The 13,636-nt window shown below is 45.5% G+C and overlaps 1 long non-coding RNA gene across 1 annotated transcript in view; it reads right to left on the bottom strand.

Moving 5' to 3' along the window:
* LOC134911683 (uncharacterized) overlaps positions 1-13,636 on the bottom strand; it is a 325,180-nt gene that overhangs the window by 265,617 nt on the left and 45,927 nt on the right. The window contains exon 2 of the long non-coding RNA XR_010176763.1: positions 1,993-2,034. This is a non-coding gene — a long non-coding RNA (uncharacterized LOC134911683). The remainder of the gene's footprint in view (positions 1-1,992; positions 2,035-13,636) is intronic.

Raw genomic sequence — 13,636 nt, 5'->3', positions numbered from 1 at the left:
CTTAAATAACCCTATTTAATCGTATTTAAGCGTACTCACCAGGGGGAGAATGTAGCCCCTTAAACTATGGGCTCATAATGAAATGTATTAGAGTATAGAATCTATGAATAATAGAGTAAATATATAATAATTATTTACTGACTGTGTAAATAAATGAAATATAGTTAATATGAATATGGTAACCCATGTACTGTGTATATAGAGGAGTGTTGACGGTGGTGAATATATAAATTAAACAATGGAATATGTTAAGGAGTAACTTGGCACTTTGGCACGAGCGGGGCTAGATAGACTCTTCTAGAAGCCCCTCGTGCCGGATAGTGGGTGCCCGTATGGAGAGGACGGTTGAGGGAAGCGCGAGGGAGCAGCAGGGGAAGAACACAGAGCTAACAAGAAGAGAACGGGGAGAGCTGCTGGAGTCGCCGCTGCGGAGAGCGGGAAATGGAGATTACTGACCGGGACCCGAGGCGGTAGTGAACCCGGACCAGGAGGACTGGACTGCGGCCACCTGAGCAGGGGGAGCACCGCTTGGAAGCTAGGCAGAGATCCGGCTGGCGGCATTATCCAAGACTGAACCCCACGGGGAGATGGCCTGAGCTTGAAGGGAGGACCTGAGGGCTGTGACGCAGGCAGAACGAAGGTGGGCCGGTAAGCAGACTGTGGACCGCCCTTTAGATCTGTGCATCGATTGAAGTCATTAATGCCAGGATACCCTGGTGGCCGAATATAGCCTAGCAGATGCTGCTTTAGCTAAATACTATCCCTCAGTGATCCCCCTAAGTAAAGTAGTAGCGGAGCAGCTAATATGGATGTACATGATAATTATAGTAATTATAATTATTGTAGCTGAACATAACTGGAAGCTGTATACTACTGGAAGTATTCTTCAACATAATAGCAGCCAGAGGGAGTGGGGGAGTGACGTGTGGTGCAAACATCCAGACCGCCCACTTAACCAAGAGCTGGGGGAGGAGAGCCAGCAATGATTGAAAGCTGCTGGTAATTGAGAAAGAATATAGCTCCGAGAGAGACTAATGCTCCCTCTGATTAGTAGTGGGACCCCTGTGCTGGCACAGTATCATATAGTGACAGTATCCTGCAAGTAGTGAGGGGATATTTTATAAAGAAAGAAGTACACCCGGTCCACCCCTTATGTACTGATTGAATTGCAGCATACACTTGTGAACTCAGAAAGAGGGGTGAGGTACCGAGCAATATTATATTCAGTGGACATATTGACTTTGGCTGCGGTAGTATCCTTATCATCATCTCTGGCCCCTCAGTATGTTATAAAATAAGGATTATAACGAGGGGACAAATTTCATGGGGGTAATTTACACTTAATGGAGGATAGTAAAGTCCGCTACACAGACCACTATTGGGATGAGGAAAGTTCATAGTCAGCAGGGATAATACGGAGCATCATAGAGACTGACAAAAGATAGGCAACTTTCTCCCCTGACTCCTGAACCCTTAACTAAAAGCCTCAGAGAGCAGCCCCCCAGTATACCACAAGACAAGTATGCCATAACCAGCGGACTTAGAGGAGATTACGACTTTGGAATTTGTACAGGTGGGGTGTCACTGCAGATACCCTCAAATCCTCAGAAACCCAACTAGTATTTAATTCACTCTAATTTGACGACGGCATCGGTATTAAAGAAGATAAATTGGGCCCCAACAGTGCACCAATGATAACTCAGGGGTATACTCAACAAGTGGAATGTAGACTGCAAGGAGTCACAGAATGGTATGGTAGCAAAATTCATCACCTATCGTATACGACACAGTCATGACATATTTTTTGTATTGCATGCAATGTAAAACTGTATGTATATGGAAATAAGCTGGTATATGACACCATAACTTTGTGTATTAAGCTACATTTAATGTAGGAAAATAATCTATAGTATATATAAAGTTAATGGATTGTAATTCTTTTGAATAAAAGTTATTTATGTAGGTAGTCAATTCTCATTAATAAATACTAACCGTTGAAGTGGAGAAAGTTCATAGTAATAGGAAGAGCAGCACCTGAAAGACAAAAGAAGACAACAAGGTAAAACCAACAATTCTATCCCTCACCCCACATGAAATCGTATATATAACCATACGTGTAAAGGCTTTCCCAAGCAAGCCAGGGGTGGTATAAAGACTGCTTGGGTGGAGGCACTCTGTAAGATTGAACTATTTACCCCTTTATTGCAGCAGTAGGGTGCAAAGAAGGGTTACACGTATCTTGAGTTCTACTCATATTACTGTATCAGCCATTTTTCATTTTTTGTCACATTAACAAGCGGCATTTCCTTTTGTTCATTTGTAGACTTTCACATTACACTGTTAATTTAAGCATAGTGGGGAAGGCAATTGAGGTGATTGTAGAAAGGTGCTAGCCACAGTCCATAACTTAGACCACAGCCCCTTTTCAGACCACATCACTAGTCATACCCCCTGCGCGGCAAACAATAGGCCCTTCAGAAATTTCAGCTCCAGGCCCATGTGGATCTTAATCTGGCACTGCATATAGGAGTTACCTGGAGCCTGCACGCCAATGGGGCCTATTTGGTGTGACTTGAGAAGCAGTGTATGAGGACACATCTGTACATCATTCAATCAAATTTGAACAAAGACATTAAAAAGAAAACCTCTGCTACCAAGCATAATTGTAAGAGAACTTCTTTGTATGCAGCTCTCTCACAGATACTTGTGGAATCAAAAGGATTAGGAAATGTCTAAAGGGTAACACATTAATAATAAACAGATGTTAATGAGTTCCACATACTGAAACTAAAGCTACAGTAAAATAACAGAGAAGCATGGTTAAGCAATTGATACTCTGGTGGATCCTCGCACTGCTAGAGAAACAAAGTGGTAAGGTCCAACAAATAGAGTTTGTTTTTTGTGAATCCTGTTTAAAAAGTTAATCCCAAACATTTCCGTTTCACCGTAAGCACTTCAAACACATTTACATTCTGATACATTATTTATAAGCAGGAATAATGTATTGTTTTGATTAAAATTAAAATGATCAATTTTCAAGTTGAATCTGTTAAATTTTGCAGTTTTATATATTTTAAATGAAGCCTTTCCAAAGATAAAGGCATTTTAACATATACATTTCTAATCATGTATAATAAATTGTTTATTTTTTCAGTCTTTCATTTTACTTAGGACTAGTAAATGCAACCTAGATGCTGAAGGTGTGGCACCTCGGAGAATGGCGTGTGAGTTAAGCAAGGACCCTGGCCTGATCACATGGCCTGGATGCAGACAGGTGATTGGGCAGAGCAGCCTGGGAACAGAGGAGCATTGTGGGAAGAAGAAGGAGGTGCTGGATGCATGCTGAGCAAGGAGCCAAGTGGGAGATGAGAACGGGTGTCAGCCGCAGGGTCACGCTTGGCAGTGAGAACAGCGCTGCAGAGAGGAAGCTGTGGCATGCTATCAGAGAAAAGCACGGTCGCCGTGGCCATCTTATAACAGTGAGGAACCATTAAAAACTGGTCCAGCAAGTGAAACCTCCATACTAATTATCTGAGTGAGTACATTGAAACTGATTGAGCTAAGCCATGTGCAGATCCGACACCCAGCATGTATACATTGTCACCCGCTGTACCATGTTAAAAGGGCACGGACAGTATAGTGCCATAGCCACAAGCTATACCCTGTCAGTAAAGGGGCCAGTAAAGACAGAAATTCCCTCTGCATTGACACTGTTGGGACTAGGGAGGCCAATCCCGGGATCGGGATCGTCGGGATCCCGGGATTTAGGCCCAAAAACTGCCGGGATTCAATCCCGGGATTGGAAGCTCCAATCCCGGGGATTGAGGGATCAGCGTTGAGCGTCCTCAGGACGCTCAGACGCTGCCCGGCTCCCTCCTCCTGTCTCCCCCTGCGCAGCGTGACCTGTGACTGTGAGGTCACGCTGCGCTTTCAGCAGCCGCCGAGCCGGAAAGTACGGCGGTCTTCACCCGCCGCCTCCTCCCGGCTCGCCCTGTACTCACCCGCTGCCTCCTCCCGGCTCCCCTACACTCACCCGCCGGCTCCGCTGCACTCACCCGCCGGCTCCTCATCACCCGCTACCTGGCTGTGGAGGTACAGGGTTTTTTTTATGTCTGCAGGGCGGGAGGGGCGGGGCGTGGGGGGCGGCCGGACACAGTCTAAAGCCAATCCCGGGTATCCCGGGAATCCCGGGATTGACCATTTTTCAATCCCGATACCCGGGATTGAAAAAATGGCCCGGGATTGACTTCCCTAGTTGGGACAATGATGACTGAATTATTGTACAAGTGAAAGTCAGGCATTTAATCTGGAAAGGACTGAGTTATTTATTTATTATTTATTTATTTATTAGCAGTTTCTTATATAGCGCAGCATATTCCGTTGCGCTTTACAATTAGAACAACAATTATAGAACAAAACTGGGCAAAGACAGACAGACAGACAGACAGAAAGAGGTAGGAAGGCCCTGCTCGCAAGCTTACAATCTATAGGGAAATAGGCATTGATACACAAGGATAGATGCTACCTGTCACATAATGGTTCCCCAGGTTGCTAGGTTCTTAATGGGTTGTATATGATATGATCACCCAGCAATGTTGGAAGACAAAATGTGAGTTTATGTGGACTGTACAGAGGGGATGTAACTTGGTAGGGAAGCTGTGAAGGTTATGTGCGTGGGTCTGAAATTTGGTAGGCTTGTCTGAAGAGATGAGTTTTCAGAGAACGTTTAAAGGTTTGGAGACTAGAGGAGAGTCTTATTGTGCGTGGGAGTGCATTCCAGAGAGTGGGGAAAGCCCGGGTAAAGTCCTGTAATTTTGAGTGGGAACAGGTAATACATGTGGATGAGAGACGCAGATCTTGTGCAGAGCGGAGAGGTCTGGTAGGGAGATATTTTGAGATGAGTGAGGAGATGTATGATGGTGCAGTTTGGTTAATAGCCTTGTATGTAAGTAAAAGTATTTTATATTTGACACGGTAGAATACCGGTAACCAATGGAGGGACTGACAGAGCGGATCAGCAGATGAAGAACGTCTGGCGAGGAAGATTAGCCTTGCAGCTGCATTTAAAATGGATTGAAGTGGTGATAGCCTATGTTTGGGAAGACCAGTAAGGAGACTATTACAATAATCAATGCGGGAGATGATGAGTGCATGGAGTAGAGTTTTTGCAGTGTCTTGTGTGAGATAAGGGCGTATTTTGGATATGTTTTTAAGGTGCATGTAACATGATTTAGAGACAGATTGAATGTGTGGAACAAAGGACAGTTCAGAGTCAAGGGTGACACCTAGGCAACGAGCTTGTGGGGTGGATAGTTGCATTGTCAACAGTTATAGAGATATCAGGTTGGTAACTACTCTTAGCTGGTGGGAAAATAATTAATTTGGTTTTGGAAATGTTGAGTTTGAGGTGGCGAGATGACATCCAAGATGAAATGGCAGACAGGCATCCAGTGACACGAGCCAATACTGGTGGTGACAAATCTGGGGAGGATAGGTAGATTTGAGTATCATCAGCATACAAATGATACTGAAATCCAAAGGAGCTGATTAGTTTACCAAGAGAGGAGGTATAGATTGAGAAAAGCAGAGGACCTAAGACTGAGCCTTGCGGTACTCCAACTGATAGAGGTAGAGAAGAGGAGGTAGATTTATGCAAGTACAAGTAAATCCATTTAACTAGGAGAGACTGAGTTTATCTAACCAAGAAACCCTCATTGTCAATTGAGTTATATTTGTCAAAAGACACTACAGTACCATCCCTTCACTAGTTACACCCTCTGTGGATAGAACCGAGATACATTGTTATTATTACCAGGATTCTTTTTTACATCTGTATGCCAATTCCCCCATTAAAATGCTGTAGCACTACAGAATTCTACAGAGCTCCAACATTAATTGTCTGTGAAGATCATAATACCTTTGCTAGGGAAAGCAAGAAAATTAGTGATTGTTTTTGTGAAATGTGTTTTTCATCACTCTCATGACCACATTATAGACTGTAATTCCAATTATAATATGCTAATATCTGTGATTCCAATTAAAATATGCTAATATCTGTGATTCAATTGTTTGTCCTTTGCATCTTTGAATGTACAATTATGGTGTGAACTGTAGCCAATTTTATTCTCTTTATTCTTTTTTGATGCCCAATTCTTCTTGTGATTAAATATAATGCCAATTAACCAATCATCATCTTCAATCCAGAGTTTATTGTTTCTTTTGTTGTTAGTTTGTTTGGGAAGTATGTTGCAGTTTTGTGGATTGGGGAATGAGTTCTAACCGTTCTTCCTTTGCCAAAAAATATCTATATAATATATAATATATCTAATATATACACATAATATATAATATAATATAAATATATATATATATGTCATTATCTCAGTAGGAGTCCCAAAAATGTGGGAAACTTTGCCCCACCACCATAAGCCTACCGCACAGAAGATACCACCGAAAAGAGATTCTCCATAAAAATAAGTAAACCTTCCCTGTCTAAATGCACCCCATCGGACCAGAAAAGATAATAACGGAATCTGATCCGCTCATGCGGTACCACGGCACCACCATTAGCCAGGACCCATTTTGCCACAGCCGTGTTAAGGTTCTTCCTGGCCTCGTCAATGGCCCGACAATAAGCCACTCCACGCCAAAACAGCAAAATACCACACAAAAGTGCAGGACGGCAACACCCTCGTGACAAGCATCACATCCTCCAAAATGGCACAACGCAATTCCAATGTAGACCTCTTCCCAAGATCGTTACCACCAAGGTGCAACACCAAAATTTCAGGTAAACTATGCCGCATCACATTATCCAAAAGTACTGACTTCAAATCTGACCAACGCATACCTCTCACACCTATTCACTTCATCTCATCACAGCTGTCATAAAACGGAGCCCATTCGATGTCATAAACCGAGCCACCCAGTAAACATAGGAGTGACCCACCATCCACACTCTACACCTATTTTTATTATTATTATCCTTTATATGGCGCCACAAGAGGACTGCAGCGTCCAATTACAGAGTACATAAACAAATAATCAAAACAGGAAAACAGCAATTCACAGTTGAAGACAATATAGGACAAGTACAGGGTAAATAAACATATCTGCATCAGTAAATGACACTGAAATGAGTATCAGGTGGCAGAAGACTGCTGGCTTTGGTGCAGTTGAAGAATATTAAAGCAAGAAAAAGAATAAGCACAAGAGGGAAGAGGGCCCTCCTTGTGAGAGCTTACATTCTAAAGTGGAGGGGTAGACAAACAGGGGTGACACAGACGGGGTACATAGAGAGCGTGGAACAGGGGGTTAGGATGAGATTTGGCTGGGTTTGGTGATGAAGTGGGTCTTGAGAGCCCATTTGAAGTTTTGTAGAGAGGTGGAGAGTCTGAGGGGGATAGGTAGAGAATTCCAGAGAAATGGAGTAGAGCGTGTAAAAATCTTGGAGGTAGGAGGAAGTAATCAGTAGGCAGGAGAGTCGGCGTGCATTAGCAGAGCGAAGAGGACGGGTGGGAGTGTAACGGTAGATGTAGATGGGAGAGGAGTGGGTGAGGGCTTGTGAGTGTGAGAAGCTTGAAATGGATTCTGAAAGGGAAGAGGAGCCAGTGAAGGTCTTGTAAGAGAGGAGAGATGGATGATGGTGCGTTTGGTGAGGAAAATGAGCCGGGCAGCAACATTGAGGATAGATTGGAGTGGAGAGAGGTATTTGTCAGGAATGTCAGTCAGGAGGAGATTACAGTAGTAGTCCAGTCTGAAGAGACCAGTGAGTGGATAAGAGTCTTAGTAGCATCCTGGGTCAGTAAGGGTCTGATCCTGGAAATATTTTTTAGATGAAAATAGCAGGTTTGGGAGAGGTGCTGAATGTGTGGTTTGAAGGAGAGGGAGGAGTCAAGGATTACTCCAAGACAGCGCACTTGGGGGCTAGAGGAGATAGTAGTGCTATCAATAGATAATGAGATCGTAGGAGGTGAGGTTGTGCGGTATGGAGGGAAGATGACCAGCTCGGTCTTAGACATGTTAAGTCTAAGAAAGTGCTGGGACATCCAAACAGAGATGGCAGAGAAACAGTTGGAGATCCTACCACCTATCACCCACCAATCCTACAGGGAAGGGGAAAGAATAAAATAAAAAGTTAGCATAGGATGCAAAACTGAACTTAATAAGTAAGTAATACCGGAGGATCTGCCAAAAAGAAAAAAAAATGTATGTGCACATTACTGTGCAATAGTAGACAAGCTTCCAGCCAATTGAAGCAGCATCAAGACACAAGAGGATCAGTAAAACAAACTAAGGGAAGAGGGGGGGGGGGAGGGAACACACAAATAACTCTACCGGAGTAAAAACATAAAACCTGCTGAGGGACATAGGATTGGAGCCAATCAGCCGAATCAGGATGTAATTAAGTCCGCCAGTTCAGGTAAAAAAATGGTAAAACCCTCCGGACCCCTACTGCCAGCAGCTGTGAGTAGCTAAACCCTGAATAGGAAGGACATGGGCAGACAAAAAGACAAATGAAGTGAACAATCAGCAAAAACAACATGAACAACAAACAGTGAAAGGTAAATATAAAAGATCAGGCCTAATGTAACATTTATAACTGGCCAATTTCTGTTAGGGTCTCCTGCCCTGTGCTGCCACGTCGTCATGGCAACCGGGAGACAAGTACTAGCGGAGTAACCTGAGCGCAGCTGATACTCCGGTTCGGGTCTTTTGCTGTGCAGTGGTTATAGGCTCTGTGCACGGCAGGGGATCCGGTGCTGGTTTTTGTGCTCACAGTCTGTGAGGTCTGAGTGGGGCGTGGACAGCACCTGCTTTATAAGGCCTCTTTCCAGGTTAAGCAGATGCTGCTGAATCTTTGTTGGTTAGTCAGTTCCTGAAAGTTAGCCAGTACTGTGTAGCTTTGTATTTGTTTGTTGCTTACTGCAAATAGGCCTGGGGATTTGGTATTACACTCTGCCAATCCAGACCTAGCAGTAAGACTGGAGTCAGTCGTTTAGCTTGCTGAAGTTCTGTTACTACTCTGTGAATTTAGCAAGTTTGCGGCTGTATTCTAAGACTTGCCTGTCTAATCCTGTCTCACTGTGCTAGGTGTCAGGGGTCAGTTTAGTGGCAGTAAACTGAACCTGTGCACTGCAAGTGAGAATTAGGATTGTGGAGACTCTCCTTGTGTCTATCATTCCATCTCTGACCAAGGAGTTTACTGCCACACCCGTTGGTAACCCTTTAGGGTTTTGCTGTTGCCCTTAGCAACAGCATTTCGGGTTCTCTATGTATTAAAACACAACATCTTGCTTTTCCCATCTGAGCATTTCTAATACAAGGGAGATACCCAGTTCCTTAGCCTCTGGGCTTCTCTGTTCACTTTGTGTGTATTTTGTTACCCTATCACCTTCTGTGTACGTTATGTCATATTCCCCAGTCTGTCTGTGAGTCCATTTGTTGTGCATAACAGTTCTGACACCAGTACTTTCCTGCAGGCACTGGTGTACATAACATATTCAGCAGCCTAATACTCCTGTTGAAATTTTGTGGGAATATGGAGCATACCCCTCAAAATACGTTGCAACAGGTGGTCGATCAGGTGCAGGTCCTGACTCGACAATTTAATGATCTGTCCATTAAAATGCACACCTCCCAGGCTGCTGGCGGAGCTCCCGCAGCAGCAGCACCTGCAGGGGTTAAGGAGCTGAAAGTAAATCTCCCGGATCGTTTTTCTGGAGATCGCTCGCAGTTCTTTTGTTTCAAGGAGAGCTGCAAGCTATACTTCCGGCTTAGGCCTCAGTCTTCTGGGTCGGAGATTCAGCGGGTGGGCATAGTGATTTCCTTGCTACAAGGAGACCCACAGGTCTGGGCATATGGGTTGCAGCCTGACTGTCCGTCGCTTAAAAGTGTTGATGCTTTTTTTACGGCACTGGGCATGTTGTATGATGACCCTGACAAGACGGCCTCAGCCGAGGCTCAGATTTCGATCCTTAAGCAAGGGCGAAGGCCAGTTGAGGTTTACTGTACGGAGTTTCGGAGGTTGGCCCATGATACCCAGTGGAATGACCCAGCCAAGAGACACCAGTACCGAAGAGGTCTTTCTAACCAGATAAAGGACCAACTGGTACAATATCCCTTGCCTGATAGCTTGGATCAGCTCATGCAGTTATCCATCCGGGTGGATAGACGGCTGAGAGAGCGTAGGCTTGAAAGGGAGACTGAGATTTCCTTCCTTCCCAAGGGAACCTCAGACTCTGAGGAATTTTCCGAGGAGCCTATGCAGATTGGGGCTACCCGCCTCTCCTCGCGTGAGAAGACGCGGAGGAGACAGCAGGGGTTGTGTTTGTACTGTGGGAATAAAGGTCATGTGGTAGTATCATGCCCAGAAAAGCCAGAAAACTTCAGGGCCTGAGGGTGATGGGAAATATCCTGTCAGGCCAGAAGTCAGAATTTCCCAAGAAGACTTTTATCATTCCGGTGACCTTGAAGATCCTCGGTCAAACTGTCAAGACTGAGGCCTTTGTGGACAGTGGGGCCGACGGGGTTTTTATGGACCGCCAATTCGCCCTGAAACACTCTGTTCCCTTAGTACCCTTGGCATCGGAAATTGAGATTTGTGGGTTAAACGGGGAACCATTATCCCAAGGTAAAATTACCTCTTGCACTAGCCAGATTTCTTTGTTTATTGGAGCCACACACTCTGAAAAATTGTCCTTTTATGTGACTGTCTGTACTTTTGCCCCATTGGTGTTGGGGTTACCCTGGTTAAGGGCCCACAATCCTCAATTTGACTGGGTCTCTGGGGAGATTCTTAGTTGGGGTACTGATTGTTTCAGGAGTTGCTTGAGCCTTCCAGTCAGGCTCTCGCAGCTAAGTTTGCCAGGATTGCCAGGGTGTTATGCAGATTTTGCGGACGTGTTCTCCAAAAAAGTTGCAGAGGTACTACCTCCCCATCGCCCCTAGGACTGTGCCATTGATTTGTTGCCAAATGCTAAGCTTCCCAAGAGCAGGTTGTACTCCCTGTCACGTCCTGAGACTCAGGCTATGGCAGAGTACATTCAGGAGAACTTGGCTAAGGGATTTATCAGACCTTCACAGTCTCCAGTTGGGTCAGGGTTCTTCTTCGTGGGTAAAAAGGACGGTTCGTTGCGACCCTGCATCGACTTCAGGGAATTGAACCGTATCACGATTAAAAACTCATACCCACTGCCTCTCATTTCGGTCTTGTTTGACCAGCTTCGTACTGCCACCATTTTTTCTAAGATTGACCTACGCGGTGCGTACAATCTAATCCGAATAAGAGAGGGGGATGAATGGAAGACTGCCTTTAATACCCACTCAGGGCATTATGAATATTTGGTGATGCCTTTTGGGCTCTGTAATGCCCCGGCAGTCTTCCAGGATTTCATGAATGATGTGCTCAGGGAATATTTGGATAGATTCTTAGTTGTATACTTAGATGACATCCTAATCTTCTCCCATTCCCTGGAGGAACATCGGAAGCATGTACGCTTAGTCCTCCAGAAACTCAGAGACCACCGGCTTGGGGCGAAGCTGGAGAAGTGCGAATTTGAAGTTCAGCAAATTGCATTTCTAGGATATATTATCTCCCCAGAAGGTTTCCAAATGGAGGGTTCCAAGGTACAGGCAGTCCTGGATTGGGTGCAACCCACTAGTTTGAAGGCGCTTCAGCGTTTCCTGGGCTTTGCGAATTTTTATAGACAATTTATCGCTGGATTTTCGTCTATAGTGGCGCCCTTGGTGGCACTCACTAAGAAAGGGGCGGATGTTGCTCACTGGTCTTGTGAGGCTAAAGCGGCTTTTGCCCGTCTCAAAAGGGCATTTGTTTCGGCCAAGGTGCTGCGACACCCAGATCCAGAGCGTCCTTTTGTGGTGGAGGTGGATGCCTCTGAGATGGGTATTGGGGCAGTGCTTTCTCAGATGGGAGTGTCTGATAATCACCTTCATCCCTGTGCTTACTTTTCCCGTAAATTTTCGCCTGCCGAGATGAATTATGACGTGGGTAACCGGGAATTGTTGGCTATTAAGGATGCACTCGAGGAGTGGAGACACTGGCTTGAGGGGGCTAAGTTTGTGGTCTCAATTCTCACTGACCATAAGAATCTGGCATATTTAGAGTCAGCGAAGCGTCTCAATGCCAGGCAGGCACGATGGGCTTTGTTTTTTGCTCGCTTTAATTTTTTGATAACATATCGCCTTGGGTCAAAAAACATCAAGGCTGATGCGCTCTCGCGGAGTTTTGCTCCAATCCAGGAGACCACCGAGGAGCCGTTGCCCATTGTTTCCCCATCATGTATTAAAGTGGGCATTACCCAGGACCTCTTATCATTAGTCCTTAGAGCACAGGAGCAGGCTCCTCCAGACCTTCCGGTAGGTCTTTTGTTTGTGCCTCCTAGGTTAAGACAGCGAGTGTTCCTGGAATTCCATGCCAAGAAGTCGGCAGGTCACCCGGGTATTGCCAGAACTCGGGAGTTGCTATCTAGGGCGGTGTGGTGGCCCTCGGTGGCTAGGGATGTGGATCAGTGGGTTCGGGCATGTGACATCTGTGCCCGAAATAAGACTCCTAGAGGGGTTCCTGTTGGCCCATTACATCCACTCTCTATCCCATCTAAGCCATGGACCCACATTTCAATGGATTTTGTGGTGGACTTACCCAAATCCTCGGGGATGACAGCCATCTGGGTTGTCGTTGACAGGTTTTCGAAGATGGCGCACTTCGTTCCACTGGTTGGGCTGCCATCGGCCAGACGCCTGTCTGAATTATTTATGCTGCATGTTGTGCGTCTCCACGGGTTGCCACTTGATGTGGTCTCTGACCGCGGATCCCAGTTTGTGGCCAAATTCTGGAGGGCATTTTGTTCCGATCTCCAGATTTCTGTCAGCTTGTCGTCAGGCTACCATCCGCAGTCTAATGGGCAGACTGAAAGGGTGAACCAGTCCTTGGAGCAGTTCCTCAGGTGTTATGTCTCCAAGTGTCAGACTGACTGGGTTGCTCATCTGTCCATGGCGGAGTTTGCCTATAACAACGCGGCTCACTCTGCTACAGGGATCTCTCCCTTCCTTTGTGTGTATGGGCATCATCCTAAGGCCAATTCTTTTGACCCCCTGGACTCCACGCCTGGTGGTTCCTCTGTGGTTTCGGTCCTTAGAGGTATTTGGCGGAAAGTGAAGAAAGCCCTTGTGTCTGTGTCATTAGTGACCAAAAGGGTTTTTGATAAGCGGAAAAGACCCTGCAGCTTCAAATTAGGAGACTTCGTCTGGTTGTCTACCAAGAATTTGAAGTTGAGACAGCCATCTCATAAGTTAGGCCCCCGGTTCATCGGCCCTTATAAGATCACCAGGGTTATCAATCCGGTGGCATTTCAGTTAGATCTGCCCCGTTCTTTGGGTATCAATAAAACATTTCATTGTTCCCTTTTAAAACGGGCGATTAGTAATCCTTCTTCCAGTGGAAGACCTTCCCCTCTTCTGATACGTGGCCAGAGGGAGTTTGTTGTTGAAAGGATTCTTGACTCCAAGGTGGTTCGGGGTCGGCTGTCATTTTTGGTGCACTGGAAGGGGTATGGCCCGGAGGAGCGGTCGTGGGTGCGCAGTTGTGATCTTCATGCCCCCAGACTGATACGCTCTT

This window comes from Pseudophryne corroboree, chromosome 4, assembly GCF_028390025.1.
Source record: "Pseudophryne corroboree isolate aPseCor3 chromosome 4, aPseCor3.hap2, whole genome shotgun sequence".
NCBI lineage: Eukaryota > Metazoa > Chordata > Amphibia > Anura > Myobatrachidae > Pseudophryne > Pseudophryne corroboree.
Note: the sequence above shows the minus strand (reverse complement) of the source record. Positions and strands in the feature narration are given on the sequence as shown.